Raw genomic sequence first — 14,104 nt, forward strand, 5'->3', positions numbered from 1 at the left:
ATAGCTGTCAAAAAGTCTGAGTTAGCTTGATAGGTCTCTTAAAAAGCACAGTTTGTGGCAATTGAGTTTTTATTGCTCTTTTTAAGAAAGTCCTGACACTTAGGAGGGCTTTCTCCTCCAGGAATAAGATATTTTAATAGCTGCTGAACAAATTATGATAAAATAGCTCTTATCTGGAGATATGAGATCTTTAATGGCATCCTCAAAATCCTTTGCATATCTGCATAACAAAAAACGTCCAAATGTTCCATTTTACCACTCAGAAGCTTTTAATTTCTTTTATTTTCTAAAAGGGAATCTGAGTGCTCAAGTATTGCCTCACCACACTTTTCATTTGTCCTGAAAAACCTTGTTTTTCTCTCCTAACACACTGAAGATGCCTAGGCTATGGTTTCTTTTATTGAAATCTCTCAGTGAATCCCCAAAACAAAAGGAAGCTTGATATAATGACATTATTGCTATACCGATCTCTACCAAATCAGTCCTCTACAGGCAGAATTCTAAACATTCCTTAAATACATTGATTTTAATAAAGACATATCAAGAGCCTGTCACTGTTACAATATGTATTTTCAACAATTTGCCCAAAGCTGAAAGAATTCATCCTAGTCTCATTACTATATAAACACAATAACCCGAAATATGTAGTTATAGCCTGGACCAAGGGAGGATTACAAGCATAAGCTGATTGTTTAAAACCAAGCGAGAATCACTACATCCGTGAAACATAAAGTTATGCTTGGAACCCTATCCAAGTAAAGACATTATCCTGCTCTGGATTTCAAAGCCAGAAGTGCCGTAGGACTTTTAGCTTTATCCTTACAAGTCAGGCCATTACTTTACAGCGCTTCCTGATTTGGTTTTGCATTTTGAAGTACAGAGTTCCTGACTTGAAGTTGTAAAAATAAATTTAATTGTATTTCTACATCTTTATCTATAGCTACTTAAAGTCTGGGTATATGTGCCACTTTAAGAACATTTCAGATTTCTATTAATTTTCTTTTGTTCCCTTTGAAATACTTTGGGATGTGCACTCATTTGTAAAATTGAGGTAGAGGATTCTGTGGCTGACAAGTTCTATTTATTATTTGTTAAGCACAAATGTCTCACAGGGCACATTACAGTTCTAAGGCATCTTGTGCAGCAGCATTAGATGAGTCAGAAGTAGATCCACGTGATGTTGTCAAATCAGGGGTGGTTAAGCTCATTCAGCAAAAGTGTTGGTGTAAGTCAAGATAAAGTTGTCAGTTTGGAAGTCAACATACAGTTTATATTTGTTGGGGGGAAAAAGTGTTATCTTTGCTTCCACTGAGAGTGTGGAAGAGTTAAAAAGTGAGTATTGGTAAGGTATTTGGTGAGCTGGAGTTGCTGGTAAAACAGAGAATGGGGGCTCTGTAGTAAAGAGTACATTATGCTAAGTGGTATACAAGCTGCCATGAAATTATATTTAGGTTATTTCTTATGTTTCAAATGAACTTCCAGAACAGCACATTAACACTGACAATGTCATTTGTTCAGGCTTCAGGAACTCGGGATCCTTTCTCGTCTTGATTCAATCACTTTGGTTAAATCTCTTGTTAACAATGCAGAAAAGAATGGATTTTCCAAGTGATCACTATTTATTAGACAATAAATTTAAAATGACACTGCAAATATAATTTCATGGTTTGTGCTCTTTCCATTTCTTTAAAGAAAAAACAAGGATGGAATCAAGAGACAAATAAAGATGCTTTAAAATAACACGAGGAATAGCTTGATTTATCAGCTCCACTTAAGTATAAACACACATTAAAAGAAAATGACAAATGTACAAATCCCACACCCATGATAAAGTTTTCTTTCTTTCTCTAATTTTTGAAAATACATAAAAAAAGATAGTGTACTTACATATTTCAGATCCTCATCTGTCTAAGAATAGAAAGCACTCAAGTCATGTGTCAATAACTCAGGTGGTCTCTTCTCAATCCCCTTTTTGTGTTCAGCATCCACAAAAATCAGTGCGCCACTGCAATGGTCCAGCCATTCTCACTACAGAAAAGGAGCCAGGTTTTGTGTGTCAGAAAAGACTGGCATGGATTTGTAGAGGTTGTTTGCATGGCAGCTGTCAGGATTGTCCATGTAGGTTCCTTCATGAGTTCAAAGACCCACATTCCCCCTGTCTGAGAGTACTTATCTAAAGTACCTACATCAGAAGCATGTTCTCCCCAGGCTACCATTTCATCAGACAGCAAGTGGTATCTGTCTTCATGTCTGTATTGATAGGGAGAAATGTCCATCTACCTTCATATCTACAGGACATCCATACCCAAGCTGCTTTCCCATGCTTTGATATCCCCAGGAACCTGGGCAACCAGAACAGAGTTAGGGCACGTTCCAGGCTAGCTCCTACCCAAGATATACAGGGCATGCCACCACCCATGGGTGGCTTTACAGTTTAGATATGGTCTCAAAGGCTAAATAAGGAGTAACTATGCACCAGATGTGAGTAGATTTAAATTGGAACTAAGTTACTATGCACATATACTTAGATATGGAGAAAGAGAAAGTATGTTTTTTCCATGGGACATACCTTTAACAACAGTTGTTTTCTTCCTTTCTAGATTTTGTGCATAATGCTGGCTATAAAGCATATTTACTTATTTTAAGATACCATTAAAATATTGAAGTTTTTCTAGACTTATATTGGTCTTCTTTAAGAAATTAGAGGAGAGAGACTCCTGTGTCAGACATCTGGATGAATCCAATTGTTTCAACATGCATAAAAAATGACTCTCAGTCCCACAGTCCATATTGTGCAGACACACTTTACATTTAATTTGGTAATATCCTGAGCATTTGGGGGGGATATTTAATGGGGGCTTGACACCAATCCTCAATTTTGTAGGCACTTAAATCTCTATATAAGTTTACTGGAAGGTATATTTCGTAATATCACGCTGTTTAATGACAACACTCACAGGTGTAATGCGTGGTGCAGCAATGAAAATGAGCCAGTATATGATCTTGCTAAAGGCCAACAGCTTCTGATAGATCACAGTTAGCATGGCCCTCAATGTTATCCAAAAATACCCTTGAAAAACAGGGACTGCAGATGTGAGACATGGCACGGCAAAGCTCTACACACAAAACTGCCCAGTGCCACTAGAGATGCCCTAGTTATTCTGATTGCCATCCAAAAAGACATGGTTTTCCTACACATCCCGCATCATCTTTGCCATTCTCCTAAATAAGTTTGGGCATCAAAAATGTCTTTGGGCATCTCAAATTAAGTCTGTGATAAAATTAATCGCACACTATATCACAAGTCATGCAGTGATAACAGGGCTCTTAAGATCCTCCCACCTTAGTATTGCTACTCCCCATCAATAACGCCAGCACACCACTCCTTTCCACAAGTACCGCTTCAGGGAATGGGTGGCATACCAAAATGCCAACACTTTCTTGTTATATGCTATTTATGCACATGCATGCATGCTATATAGGGGCTTGGTTGTTTTTCTGGTTTTTCTTTTTTTTTTTTAATTAATATTCTTGCTTTTTTTGTAAAAATTAAAGCAATTCCAAAAAGCCATTATGTTTTGATTGTTAGGAGCTGACATAAATGGATTCCAGTAGAGATAATGCTGTAAATGTTGATCATGTTACAAGTTGGACCACCTACTGTCACTTCAGGAAGCAGAGGTTTAAATATAAATCTCCTATTTTTAACAGAGTTAATATTAGAACTGAAGGAGGAGATGTTCAGCTGGGGTAAATAGTAGCTTTGCTGATCTAAGTGGCACTATGCTGATTTACAGCAGCAACAAAACTGTCAGAAGCAGTGTATCTTCTCTCCACCAATAGCTCCATTAACGTATTTATAATATGAATTCTATAATGAAAAGAAAAAATCATAACAAAAAGAAAAGATGAGATTATTCAAAGGTATCTGGTGAGCCATGACAAATTTCTGTGAGTAAATGAATGGAAATATGTGTCTTAGTCCACAGGATTGCTTCAAATCCCTGCGCTAAAATCTTCATGTTAAATCACTGTTTTGCTTACAATAAGCAGTATATTCCAGCTAAAATTAAAATAAAGAAAATTGGTTCTGGATACCCCTTGATAATAAAAAAATAATGTTAAAACAAAACAAACAAAAAAAGAACAACAAACCAACAAATGAAACCCCAAGGTATTAAATTAAAGTATTTTCTATCTACTCCAAGCATTAATTTATGTTTTCTTTTTGAAGTTGCATTTCCTGGAGTACTGTAAGTAAGATTATTATAAAAATGAGACCAGAACCGTCAGATTTTGTTACCAGATTGGAAATACAAAAAAAAAATCTGTATTTTGAAGAACAATAAAAAGAACAAAAACTCTGTGATGTTTAAAACTTACAGTTGTAAGTACCTTAATTTACCTTGAGTTATTAAATATTCTAGAGTTAGGTATTAATTTGGTGAGTCTACTCCACGGTGCTTGGGCTTTGTAATACTATCTAAACAAAATTACAAAAATGTAATCATTTTAACCCAAAAGGAACTTTGTTTCTTCTCAAAAACTCCAAATAAAGGAGCCGAAGTTGTGTTTTCTTTTTAAATGACTTTCTCTAGCCTAGGTGTTTAAAGGCTCCATAATGAAGCATAGCACAGAGGGCTGAGACTATGGGCTTTAGGGAGATTAAGGGCTGCAGAGCTGCTCACTTTATCTTACATTAACCTGCCCAAGAAAGCAATTCCCTCTATAGCCCCCACACCCAATCCCCATAAGTGGAGACATATGGCAGTTCTGTGATACAGAGAACACACTGTGGTAGTTTTATTGATACTGGGACTGCTTCGTAACCAGTGTAAGTCTTCTCTGCTCAGCTGTGAATTGACTCTTGGCAAAGGGAGACTATCCATAAAGGTTAATATTGCCCTTGAAGTATTCCAGTCAGATTCCTGCTCTGAATTGCCCTCCAGAGGAGCCTTTCTCCACTGACTCCAGGGATATTTGGTGATTAAATTTAAGTGATTAAATTTAAGCCAGAGCCTCTGCCGATTTGGTGGGATTGATTTGCAATTGAATTCTTTGGTCTTTGTGAAAAGCTGGTCCAGAACTCTCAGAAACCCATCAGAAGTAGCAACAAAAGTGGTGCAAGCTGTACATGGCCACCATTGCCTTCTCATCTGGTACAATGTCAAGACGAGCAGTCTCTCCCCATCTCCCCCTTCTGCCTGTCCGTTACCTAACTGAGAATGGTAACCATTAAAACAATTCAAAGCCCAGATTCCAACTTTTCCACACTGAATTAACATGAAATTGTTGGTTAACATGGACTACCCTGATTGGGAGAGCTGCTATGTGCCTTGGAAAAACCTTGCAAAAAGGGTTTTCAGCTCAGATTCTTGGCTAAAGGATGAAAGGCATTGGCTATGTGGCACAACATTGCATGCACACAAGCACACAGCACTCATTTCACATTTTCTCCTTCCCTCCTCAGATTTCTCTCCTCCAGCCACCAGCTTCTCAGCTAACCTTGAAACTGCAGGGAATTTCATTCTGTGGCTTGTGTTTCCTCCAAAGCAGAACTGCAGGACCTCAGTTACTCCCTAGAAATTATGTCTCCTGGAGTCATTATTCCCTCTCGGCCTCAGACCACTTCCTGCAATTTCAGAACCACTGAAAACATCAGTTTCAAACAAGTGATTAACCCATGAAGGTTAAACCAGCCTGGATCCACAAGCGTTCCTTAGACACGCATTCCTTTTCTCCTCTGCCTGAACTTTGGTTGAAATACGACCAAAGATATTCTTCCTCAGATGGGTTTTAGCGCATTTTAGAGTTGATCACCTTATTGTTCATTGTTTTCTTTCACCTCCAGCTTTCTGCTGTAAACTACTATTTAGCAAACCAACCTTCCTGAAGAATCCTGGTGAGCTGTAAAAGCTAAAATGTTAGCTATCAAAACCCTTGGGTATATCCACAAATGACTGTGTAAGGCTGGAGGCACAATGCCAGATGAAAAGACGACAGACCCATTTATCATCACTAGGAACAGGCACATTAATTGGCTATGATACAAGTCCCGTCCTCCAGGATTAACAAAAATCTTTTTGATCCTCAATATACCACCAGAACATCCTTTATTAAATAAGATGAATAGTACTGAGGCCAAGGGTTGCCCTGCTTCAGCTGAGAAAGCTCAATTATTTATGGATACTTCACTCACTAAGACACCAACAGGTTACCAAGCCTCATAAAGAGAGCTTTTTGGTCTATTGAATAGACACATATGCATCTTCTGTATCAGGGTATGAAGAGCAGAGAAGTGGAATCATTTGAGTTTTGTAAAGCTTCTGGACTGAGGGATAGTGGTTGAACTTTGAAACAGGCTACACAGAGAGGCTGTGGAGTCTCCGTCCTTGGCAATACTCAAAACCCAATCGAAGACAGCCCTGAGGTCTTGTAGCTGACCCTGCTTTGATTAGTGTGGGTTGGACTAGGTGATCTTGAAGGTCCCTACCAACCTCTGTCATATTCTGTGGTTATTAACCCTGAAGACAAAGCCACACAAGCATATTCCCAGGTTTCTGTCCCTGCACTGTTCTTCCATGCATGCACACAAAAGACAAAGTACTCATAACTGGCCACTGTTGCCATCTGCCTTTACCATGGAAAGAGAAATCTCATCTTGAGAGAATTTGATGCCAATTTTCTTGTGTACTCCCCACCTGGGCATGTGAAAAAGGAACCAGTAGCCTTTCCTTGGTGTTGTACTTGCAGAATTCCCTGCAGTAAAGTGAACTTGTCTGCAAAATGGGAACTACATGACCCTATCAGGCACAGCTGCCATGCAAATATTGAGTATTATTCCAGGCACACTGGGGTAATGGTTTCATGTATATTTCTTTCACTTTGGTAAGTCCAGGTGCAGTGATATAATCCAATAGCTGTGCGTAATGATGGAGAAAGTAAAACACTGGTAGTTTTAGGGGAGAATCAACCACAGATTGCAAGCAGTGAAAACTAAATGCTTCGTTCAAGTGTGGTTTTCGCCTACTTCTACTTCTGTTGGCAATGAAAGACCTATTTCATTGGAGGAGCTCAAAAGTAATACTTTAATATTTCTTGAAAGGACCAGCTGGGTCAGGTCCATTTTGACAGCGCCAATGAAGTTTTCCACTTACAATTTCTGCCATGTGGTTCTACCATGGCTGCAGTAAATACATATAGATGTTGATATTATCAACCCCCCTCCTTGCTGACTATTTATGTCCATGACATTATGTGTTGATCCTATCATAAACTGGTTGATGAGAAACTTAACATGAGCCGGCAGTGTGCTCTTGCAGCCCAGAAAGCCAACCATAACCTGGGCTGCATCAAAAGGAGCATGACCAGTAGGTTGAAGGAGGTGATCCTGCCCCTTTACTCTGCTCTCGTGAGACCTCACTTGGAGTACTGTGTGCAGTTCTGGTGTCCTCAACATAAAAAGGACATGGAACTGGCGGAAAAAGTCCAGAGGAGGCCACGAGGATGATCAGGAGACTGGAGCACCTCCCATAAGAAGACAGGCTGAGAAAGTTGGGGCTGTTCAGGCTGGAGAAGAGAAGGCTGCGTGGAGACCTCATAGCAGCCTTCCAGTATCTGAAGGGGGGCTACAATGATGCTGCAGAGAGGCTTTTCATTAGGGACTGTGGTGATAGGGTTAGGGTAATGGGTTCAAACTTAAACAGGGGGAGTTTAGGTTAGATTTAAGGAAGAAGTTCCTTACAATAAAGGTGCTGAGGCACTGGCACAGGCTGCCCAGAGAAGCTGTGGCTGCCCCATCCCTGGTTCAAGGCCAAGTTGGACAGAGCCTTGGGTGACATGATTTAGTGTGAGGTGTCCCTGCCCATGGCAGGGGGGTTGGAACTGGATGAGCTTTAAGGTGCTTTCCAACCCTACTTATACTATAACTCTATGTTTCTATAAATGACATTTCCCCCCTCCCTTTATCACCTGATCTTCTGATATAGGCAAGAGAATTTTTTCTGTCTCCCCAGGGGGCTTGAGGACATTTTTTCCCCAGAATGTTAGAAAATTTCCTCCATGCTTGGAATGAAGCATTTTGTTTGCACACAACGCACACTACTGGGGAATTTTCAGTGCTGACACTATGTCAGGCTGGCACGCATGCTTTATACCTGCCCAGCCAAAGGAACTGCCAGACGGTTGGTGACAAAAGGAGCATCCCATGGAGCTGCAGGAGAACCATCTCAACAGATCCAAGATTTCAGAGCCTGAAAGACTCTGTGCAACAGCCCAACCGTAGCAGTGCTCAGCATTCAGCCAGAAGCGAGGCAGGTGCTTAAAACCTTTGCCAGGACTCAGTGAGCTCAAAAGGGCTTAGTCTCCAAGCCAGAAATAAATCCAGCAAATGGGTGTGGATGCTCTTACAAAGAGATCTAAGGGCAACTGCCTGGTGTAGGACAATATCTATAACCTTGCCTCTGTGACTTTTTGATTGCAAGAACACAGACCTCTCCAAAACTGTCCCTTTCAGGACTCGAAGTAGGACAGCCTGTGAGAACAAAGCAGGGCAATAAGAATGCACAACATCAAACCAAGTGGTAGATCAAAGAGAAGATGTGCTACTCAGCAGGTCTCCTTTGAGCATGGCTCTCCAGGACCACAGCATTTGCCACCCCACAGCATTTGGTGCCAAGGGTCATCTCATAAGAGTCATGCAGCCATTTATTCTTCAGTGCTGCATAAACACACGAGACATAATCCTAGCTGATGAGGTTATGAAAAAGGGAGTCAAGACAGTTGAGCTCAGTCTGTTCGACTTGTCAGACCTGGATCAGTCCTTCTCCCTGCTTGACAGCTCCATATTTCATGTCATCCTACCTCTAGTAGGAAAGTGACATATTTGGAGTTCTTTCTCCCATCTGAACTTGCTAAAGAAAAATGCCATTTTCTGCATCTTTCCTTCTTCAAGCTGGTGGAAGACAGAGGAAGAAGGATACAGGTCTTCAAACAACACTGTTCATTTATCTTCTTAAACCCTTTTCCCTGTGAACTTTCCCAGTGCATGCCTCTGCTCCTGCTCAAAATATCCTATCCTGCAACTGCACAATATTGACATGATTCACAGTTCTTGTAGAGCAATGCTGAATCTGTCCAGAATATGTTCAGCCTCCTTCTTTCTACAAAAGAAATGAACTGTAACAAAGATCACTGCAGCTAATCTGTCTTTGGACTCAGGAAGATTCTTCTGTGCCTCTGCATTTCAGAAGATGACCTTTATCAGATGTAAAGCCTACAAATACGTTTTGGCTGTGTAGGGCAGGCTACGGATATAGGGTTTGATGTATAAATGTAACAGCTCTTCTCCTATCATACATCAGCCAGTACTGCACAAATGCAATGTCACAGAAAGAAAGGCATAAAGTAGAGGGAACAAACATAAAAAACTAGTTTATAACTTGCCAGTGGAGAAGAGGAGCCCAAGTAAAACAATTTATACTGAAGGTCCAATGGAGTACCGTGGAGTTTATCTCCCTAGAGAGCACAAGGGAAGCCAGGAACAATATTATCTCTCTAAACGCAAACATCATTTGAGAGAGATGGTGCTTCTGTGATCAGGCCAGCAAGAACAAGAAAGCTCTTTACTAAGTATGCAACTGGCCTTACTGGTATAGGAAGCATTGTACACACAGGTGCCCCAGGGCATGACCAGTAGAACCTGAGACCTGCTTCAGCTTTCCCATAAAGCAGACTAAGTTCATTCATCAAACCTGAGATTTCAAGGCTCAAAGTTCAAAAAGCTACCAGAGCTGAAGTCATTCCCCTCCTTCCCTTTTTTCTGGTCCCTTCCAAAACCAACCCCACTATATGCTTTTTTCTTCCCGATTGACTGAAATCACCTGGGGGTCAATTTTCTTTCTGGGATGGAAACCATATGCCATTTCATGTTCTTGCATAAGGTTAAGCTGCATATGATGAAACCGATCAATTAAATCTTGTGGGAAAAGAAGGGAGGATGAAGCCTGGCCAGGAGTTCACATTCTCATTTACTGACAACCTAATCTAAGGATCAGACCATACCAAAATTCACTTGCCTACAAAGAAATACAGGCACGAAAGTGCTGCCTGTGTCATAAAATGAAGCTGGGGAGCATTAAAGTGGGGAATATCCATGAAAACAAGATGGGGACATGCACTGCCTAAGACTGCTAAGACTTTAGTGGGAGGCGTCCCTGCCCATGGAATGGGGGTTGAAACTGGATGATCTTCAGGTCCTTTCCAACCCAAACCATTCTATAATTCTATGATTTGGGCTACTGAACCGTTTAAAAGACCCAAGTTTTCTGTGTGTTTTTTGTTGCTGTTGTTGCATGCAGCCTGGAGACTATTTTGAACACAGCAGATACCCTGCTGATGTGTATTCACAGAATGCAGCCTCCTATATGGGTCTATGCTTGTCACTTCACTTTAGTCCAGGAACAGTCCCCTAAAATGCTAGTCTGAATTTCCAATCTAACTGGCATGTGAGGTTGGTTCTTATCATTGCGGATGGTTTTGCTTCCAGCTAGTATATAGATTTTTTTGTGCTGGTCTGGCGGGGATAAAAGAGAAGAAGGGAAAACAGATGTGGAAGCTCCGAATCAAGTCTCACACTGGTAAAATTCCATGCACACAAAAATTGCAAGTGGAAATTAAATCTACAACCACACGCAAGCGACTCAAGTGTGACTCAGGCTAAGGCCTGTTTACAAATATATTCTCGACAACCCCTAAGCCAAAAACCTTGTTGCCCGTATCACTTAATTTCCTTGTCAAAGATCAACTTTCTCTGCGAGTGAAAAAGAATAACTCTGAGAACCATTCAATCCACAGCTCTGAAGGTCTTAGGTTGAATCTAGGGTAGCATTTCGGTGCACATACACTTCCTCAGCATCTAGCATTTGGAAAGCGTGTTACTGAAAAGATATAGGCATAAACACACACAGATGTCTACTGTTCTGGCTTCAAATAACCCTTGTGGAGAAAGAGGGGTGTATATATATATACGGGTGTGCACGTGTGTGGGCATGCATGGGAAAGCAAAGCGAGCTTTACTTTAATCTGAAGCCCACCTAAACAAAGATCCTAATGTTATCCCCTGGAATGAGGTAAGAAATATGATCATTTAGTTCCAAGACCTGCCTTAAACTACAGTTTTTGTAGCCCTGAATGAGCAGCAGCCAAAGTAAGAGAGATCAGATGAACTGCATTTAGAAGTGGTGCAGTGAACTGGTACAAGGGGAAAGTGCTTTTAGTGATCAATATGAAAACAGGGGGCTTTCATCTAACCACAGTGAGGATGGCAAAGAGGAATTTGGGCAATATAATATGGGATAAAAGGGTAGATAGGCTCTTATTTCAATCTAAAGACTTAATGATGCTTATTAAAAGGTTGTTACTTGGTTTCATGGAAGAATTATGGCCCTCTACTTCTCTCCTTAGAATGAATGACCTGACAGTGAAAGGCAAGGTTTTTTTAAGTCCTTGGTCCTTGTTAAAGAGGTGTTCTTCTCATTTCTCTGTACATTTGCCAAGAGATCAGCTCATGCAAGCAAACAATTCACACGGATGGTTTCTATTTGAAGGCCACTGCCTCTTGCCATGCACAATGCAATTCATCAGGCAGCACATTCATACAACAGCACTTTGGTAATAAGTTATTATGATTTGATTCACATAACAGTTGTTAATATTTGGGTCAACTTTACGAACAAGTGAGAGCTCTGAAATAACAAAACTGGCCTTATGCTTGGGAAAATGCTTTGGGCCAAAGTCAGCTCTGGAGGAGACACATTGAAGTCAGTGAGCTTCCAGCAGGTGAGCTGGGCTGCATGTTTCTGCTGGGCAAATCTTTTCACCACTGCAGCACTTCATTATAGCTGTCATTTTCTTTATGAATTATTGCCTTCTTGTCAGATTTACCTCCCCATCCATTTGAAAACAGTCATCTGGGGAATAGGCCAGCAACAAAACAAAACCTCTGGTAGGCTAATGTAGCAGTGACAACAGAAAAGCTGGCCTACCTCTTAAACCAGGGGGCTGAACCACATGGCACTTGCTCAGCTACAAGGATCCAATCTGTCTGTATCTGAATATAACAGGCAGCACTGTTTTTCTGGCACTGGATATCAACAAAGTGTTCTGAACTAGATTTTTTTAGATTACTTAGTGTGCTTCAAAGCCTTATAGTTCTTCAGCGGTGACTAAGAAACATAGTTCAGATGGATTACTGTTTCATAAGAAAAATAAAATCTATTAATCAGCTCTTCAATTCATGTTAGGAAATCCCATATAGCATTTAAATAGAAGTATAGAAGGTGCTGGCATTCCTGCAGTCCTACAGTAAGGAGACACAGGGCAAAGATATGCCTGAGAAGCACCAAACCACCCTTCTTCTTGTTAAATGAATTCATACCATCATCATAAACTGTCCTTTTGTGGGATAAAGAACTATCACTTATTGTAGAACAAACCATGGAATATTAGATAAAATAGCCATCTAAAATAAGATAAACTGGGCCAGACCTGTGAAAAGCCATGTTATTCCTGTATTCCACCTGAAAGTGTTTGTCTTACATGTGAAATGTAACTTCTGAGCTAACTAAACCGAACTAGTATCCAGAGTAAGCCTCTGGATTTCAATCCTCTTGGATTTCAAAACAAGATGTAGATTGAAAAACCTTTCAAATTGTAAAATGGGGGAAATATTTTTAAGTTAAATTATTTTCAGACATATAGAACATGTGAGAACCTTCCTTTAAAAATTAACATGACATGGAATCGAGCCATGGCCAAATGAATTAAATTAAAGAGCCTTTCTTCTGCTGCCTTCCTTGAATAGTCATTTATGAACCAGAAAGTAAATGCACAAAGGATCTTAAATCACAGCAAATCACCCCGGAAAACTTCTACACTCACTTCACACTACGAAACAATTTAAAACAGAACAACAGAAACAGGAGATCAAGTCCAGCTTTGCTGGAACAAATTGTGCTTTGAATGATGCTGGTGCGATGCCACTGGTGTCAATGGGAATATGACCTTTGCAACTAATGAAAGAGGTTCACTAAATTCACCCTAGTGAGCTTAGCTGCAGAGCCCATTTGCACATTCTATGCACAGCCTCTTGTTCCTTCTCTTAGGAGAACTAAAGAATTTTCACTTAAATTATAAGCTAATTAATGTGAGAGACACCCTTTTACAGTAAATCCTCCTGGTAACAAGGACAATACACTGGAAATTGTAGACCAGGTCTACATGAAAACTGATATAATGAACTTGACTTAAAAGTCCTTTCACTGTAAGATGTCTTTGCAATGGGGCAGATTTACTACAAGGTGTAGAGGGTTGGCAAGTGTTTTAGAGTGTTGCCCAGTGAGCCCTAGGTATTGCTTGTGCGACTGCAGAGCAACCATGGAGCAGACACTCATCCTTGACCTCCTTCCCATCCAGATCACATCTGATCCCAGCCCTACGTATGATAATGGGCTAAAGAAATTCCTGAGATGCTCACACTTACAATTTATGGTGTGGCAGACATTCACCTGACAATTCTGTCAAACACACATTTGGGAAATGATTACAGGAATGAGTTTGTTTATTCTTTAAGAAACAGATTCAGTTAACAAGGGGAAGGAGGGGGAAGGAGGGAGGCAGTGAAAATAACGAGGAATTAATGTAACTATCATTACCCATAAATATTAAAGCAGATTAACAGATTATGAGATAAAAAAGCAAATGGAGCTTCCACAGTTTAAGGTTGTAATAGCATTAAGGTTCTATTTCCTGTCAACTCGTTATAAGTTAATTGCCATTAATTTTTCATAGCTAAATAGCGGAAGAAATGAGATTCCTATATTCTTGTCCATACAGCCGAGCTGTGAAGGGACTCCATTGTGAATGGAATGTGGTGAAAAAGCCTCATCACAAGATAATTGAAATTATATCAGGAAAAGGCTTGCTAATCCATACTCTTGCCACTGCAAATTCTTCCCTACAATGGAGGTTTAAAAGCACCTCAGTGATTTAGAATTTTTTTGCTATTATGTGGATAAATTATTTTTTAAGTGAAACCTCTAACCAT

General features: G+C 40.2%; 1 protein-coding gene across 12 annotated transcripts in view; it reads right to left on the reverse strand.

Annotated features, from left to right (window-relative positions):
• The window catches only part of TENM4 (teneurin transmembrane protein 4), a 755,206-nt gene that overhangs the window by 518,303 nt on the left and 222,799 nt on the right, over positions 1-14,104 (reverse strand). For 11 of the 12 annotated variants that reach the window (XM_061343269.1, XM_061343268.1, XM_061343279.1 and 8 more), the window contains one exon: positions 1,888-2,028. The exons of the other annotated variant lie outside the window; for it this stretch is intronic. The gene's annotated coding sequence lies outside the window, so the exon portion shown is untranslated. The remainder of the gene's footprint in view (positions 1-1,887; positions 2,029-14,104) is intronic. 12 annotated transcript variants of the gene reach the window in all.

The sequence above is a fragment of the Neopsephotus bourkii genome, unplaced genomic scaffold (assembly GCF_033783945.1).
Source record: "Neopsephotus bourkii isolate Nb327-2 ecotype Australia unplaced genomic scaffold, CSIRO-AGI_Nbou_v1 NB_1825, whole genome shotgun sequence".
NCBI classification, from domain to species: Eukaryota; Metazoa; Chordata; class Aves; order Psittaciformes; family Psittacidae; genus Neopsephotus; species Neopsephotus bourkii.